General features: G+C 38.2%; 1 pseudogene; it reads left to right on the top strand.

Moving 5' to 3' along the window:
* The first annotated feature begins 1,450 nt into the window (after nucleotides 1–1,450).
* Nucleotides 1,451–4,376, top strand: LOC147948363 (uncharacterized; annotated as a pseudogene).
* The last annotated feature ends 203 nt before the right edge of the window (nucleotides 4,377–4,579 follow it).

Genomic DNA, 4,579 nt, shown 5'->3' with positions numbered 1-4,579 from the left:
GAGCAGGTTGAACTAGAGGAAGCACCGGAGGAACAGCTTGTACCAGCGGAAGCATTGATCGCCCGGCGGGTCCTATAACAAGGTCTAAATCAAAGAGGTTCAACCAAGTTGTCAATGGACTAATCAAGGAGCTGGACAAGAAGCAGGAAGATGCAGTTCAAACCATTTGGACGTTGCTCACAGCTCAAGGTGCTCGGTAAAGGGTAAAGTGTCGCTTTGGTGCTCTTTTTCCCTTGGTCAAGTTTTGTGCCATTGGGTTTTCTTGACAAGGTTTTTAACGAGGCCTAAGTAACATTTTTAGATCCCCATTCCCAGTCCAAGTCGTGGTCCAAAGTTCATTACAAAAGCCTTGGCCCATTTTCTATCTCTTTCTCATTCAAAAACAATGTATTTAATGTTTTGTCATTTCCTAGACATTTTTGAATTAGCTTGACTTTGTTAAAGCTCTTTCAAAGCTGTCTAGGGTTTTCTCTTGTCTCCTTCGTCCCCCCTTCTACTATAAAAAGATTATTTATCTCTCTTTTATTTCTTATCAAACATTTTAATCAAAAACCTCTTTCTACTTGTTTGATCTGAGAAGTGTGTAATATCTTCTCAACTTGTTTTCTTCTTAGTGTGTCATATCTAAGTTGAATTCGAGCCTGAAGTCTAAGAGATTTCCATCTCTCTTAGAAGTTCATTTTGATCCCCTTTTCATCCGCTGCATCATTTCATCCCTTTCATCTTCTTCAATCCGCTGCAAATCTAACCCTTCGCCTTCTTCGTCGATCTTGTCTTTGCATCTTCGACTCATTGATCATCATCATTCTGACAGTTCATCTTCAAGACCTTGCGAGTGTGTTCTTGGGAGCAGATTCCTTACCAGGAGTCTATCATGTAGTATCAGAGCAACCGCTTTTGCAATCAGGTTTTGAATTCCAATCGTCACTTTTCTCTTATTTTTCAGATCTGTCGTTTCATTTTACAAGAGTTTTATAAAATGATTTACTCGTTCAAAAATTATGAAATCAACTGTTTTAGAACCAGGAACGAGTCTAGTATTTTTGAAAATTGATTTGAGAATTTTTGGATTCGTTTTAATAATTTTCCCAGATCTGTTTTTATTTACGTGTTTTTAGAACTATTTACTAGTGGATCTTGTTTTTGTCTGACCATGGTGACGTCGGAAGAAGAAGAGTGATCCACCTCTAGCCTAGAAAGGAGAATCACGAAATCAATCACAGCTGCTATGGCAACAATGCTTGACGAAAAGCTTGGTGCTCTACGTCAAAGACAACACCAAGATCTTAAACCCAAGCCACCATATGACACATCTAGATCAACCTCAAGCAGCTTACAGAAAACCTCTCATACTCCCAAATCTAAATCTGTGATTCATTCTAAAATCGCTTTAGCTCATAAACTCTATAAATTTGCAGGAAAAGGAGATTACCTTGAATAGGAGAAACACATGGAGGATTGGTTCTACTTCAAGGATATTCCAAGAAATGAGAGATTAGCTTTTGCACTTACCCAACTCACAGGAGACGCTTACAAATTGTGGTTGCAAGAAGTTGATGACCGTTGGTATTACAAGGAGCCGAATAGCACATTGTGGAGAGATCTTAAGAAGCTTCTAAGGAATAAGTATGCTCCACAAGCGCTACACTGTGCTCCCCAAGCTAACTCCATAATCCAACCAGTTCCAGAAAAGAAACCAGCCTTAGTCCTAGATCAAAAGAAACCCCCAAAATCCGTGGAGGCAAAGACGCAGTCAGATCTTTTTGAGGCGTTAACCGAGTACATTAAATTTGAGAAGGCTAAGTCAACATCTCAACCAAAGAAGGTTCCTGAACAGATTGATGTTCCCAAGCAAAGACAAAACCCATCACTTGAACCAAGTGGAGAACCGAGGCAATGTAAGTCTTCTACACTTTCAAAATCCAGGAAGTAACTGTTCAAGGTTTAGAAAATTCCAATTCTTGTATGATGCACTTGTCTTTTCCCAAAAGTGTTGAGATAGGTAAAGATTATAATGGAGAACAATGGAAGCAAGCAGAACAAGAAAAGGAGAATAAGGAGTTTGAAAGACAGGATAAGCCCAGAACCGAGGAGGAACAGCTTGGAGACGGACCCAAGGAGAAACAGCTTGGAGAAGAAGCCAAGGAGAGACAGTTCATTGATGAGGATGATGTTGCTATACCAACTGGACCTAAGACTCTATCTCAAGCTAAGTGTGATCTTTCTTTTATCCAATCTGATTTTGTGCTTGAAAAACTAACCCATTTTGAACCGGAGCAACCGAGTAGTATTATTTCCTTTTTACAGGTTCAGGAAGAAGAATCACTAGAATCAACACAAATGAGTTTGCCATTGATTAGTGATTTGGAGCAGATAAACATTGTACCAAACCCAGTCCCTATGCCATATCTTTGCGGCTATCCAAGAAAGCACTGTAAGGAAATTGATTTGGTTAGGACAGATCCTAATTATTTTATGATGCTTTCTGCTCAAGATGAAAATCGTTTTGGTTTAGAAAATGTGAAAGAATTTTTTGTTTCAAAATCTGTTTTTAACAAAATGATTCCACGTTTTGAAACATTTGCTTTTAAAGAGTTCTTTAAGCCAAAGGGTTGTTATTTGAAAAGTTTCTTGAATTTAACTCTTCTTTGAGAGTTTCTTTGAGTAGCATTGTGATTGAGCCGTTTGGAACTAAAACTGAGCATGTAATGGTAAAACCTTTTTCTGACATGAGACATTTGCTTGACAAAGAGTTGTGTGATTTTAAACCGTTCATTGAGCTTTGCAAACCAATTGTGAAAGATCATGTTTTTGATTTCTCTATTTCAAGTATAATGCACTTGCTCTTTCCCATGATTGCTAAGAAAGGAACAGGTTACATGAAGAAGCAAAATTACTTTAGAGAAGAAAGATGTTCTGTTCAAATCAAGGAGAAACCACCAGATATATGCCAACAAATGATTTATCATTTTGGAGTTAGAAGCTGGAAGTATTTCAGAAAAACAATTATGATCACCAAAGGATGCTCCATTCTAAAACTCTATTTTGATAGCAACTACATGAATATCTGTTTAATCTTTTCCTGTGTGCCTAAACTGTTTCCTTTTGATGTAGGAGATCTTGCGGAGCATGGAAAAGTAGTGAAAGCTTACTCAATGCTCAAAGATGAACCACCTGATGCAACACTTGTGCTCATACCAAACTGTCATAAGATAAGTATTTTTATTATCAAGGATACTTTTATCCACGATCACAAAGATATGATTCACTTGTCTTTGTCAAAAGAGCCATATACAGATTTTAGAGAAGTCATGAGGCGCATAAGGAAAACTGAAAAGAAACTGGGAGACAAACGATTTAAGCCACCTGATTTGGATCAAGGTGAGCACCAATATGTCAGCAGCTTCATACTGATCCAAGAAGAACCCTCAGATCCACTTCCATTAACCATGATGAGCATCAAACCTACTCAAGGCATTATTCAGCTAAGTACCTTCTTATTCCAATTTTTTTCTCATGATTCTAGAACTTTGATTATCAGTTTTTTACATTTAGAAAACCATGGGAAAAGGTTAGGTTTATTCAAAGAAAATTCTGAACATGACAAGGATAGTGATTTTTACCAAGTTGTGACTTGTACGATGACTATAATGACGCACTTGATCTCTGCCAAAGGTATTGAAAAATTTGCAGGTACAAAAGAGGAGCCTCTAGATTTAGCAATTCTTTCGTCCAAAATCTTTGCGAGAACTGGAATTGGAGATATTTTGATGCATGATCATAAATCCAATAGTTGTTTTAGGATGATCTTTGAGGTTGGAGAACAACTAATGGTACACTTGATGAGTAAATAATTTACAGATGAAAAAGAGTCCAAACTAATGCCAAGAATTGATGGACCATTCACTGTGATAAAAAGAATCAACAACAATGCCTACCAACTCGACCTCCAAGGTAAGTATAAAGTTAGTGGCAGTTTCAATGTTTCTAATCTTCTTCCTTATTGTGCAGATAATTCAGATTTGAGGTCAAATCCTTTTCAAGTGGGAGAGGATGATGAGACCCTGGAAAGCTCGACCAAAGAACATGGACGTGAGGATCAGCTTGAACCAGATGAAGCATTGGAGGAGTAGCTTGAACTAGAGGAAGCACCGGAGGAACAGCTTGTACCAGCGGAAGCATTTGAGGAAGCATTGATCGTCCCGGCGGGTCCTATAACAAGGTCTAAATCAAAGAGGTTCAACCAAGCTGTCAATGGACTAATCATGGAGCTGGACAAGAAGCCGGAAGATGTGGTTCAAACCATTTGGACATTGCTCACAGCTCAAGGTGCTCGGTAAAGGGTAAAGTGTTGCTTTGGTGCTCTTTTTCCCTTGGTCAAGTTTTGTCCCATTGGGTTTTCTTGACAAGGTTTTTAACGAGGCCTAAGTAATATCTTTAGATCCCCTTTCCCAGCCCAAGTCGTGGTCCAAAGTTCATTACAAAAGCCTTGGCCCATTTTCTATCTCTTTCTCATTCAAAAACAAAGTATTTAATGTTTTGTCATTTCCTAGACATTTTTGAATTAGCTTAACTTTGT

The sequence above is a fragment of the Camelina sativa genome, chromosome 2 (assembly GCF_030686135.1).
Source record: "Camelina sativa cultivar CO46 ecotype springtype chromosome 2, ASM3068613v1".
Classification (NCBI taxonomy): domain Eukaryota; kingdom Viridiplantae; phylum Streptophyta; class Magnoliopsida; order Brassicales; family Brassicaceae; genus Camelina; species Camelina sativa.
Note: the sequence above shows the minus strand (reverse complement) of the source record. Positions and strands in the feature narration are given on the sequence as shown.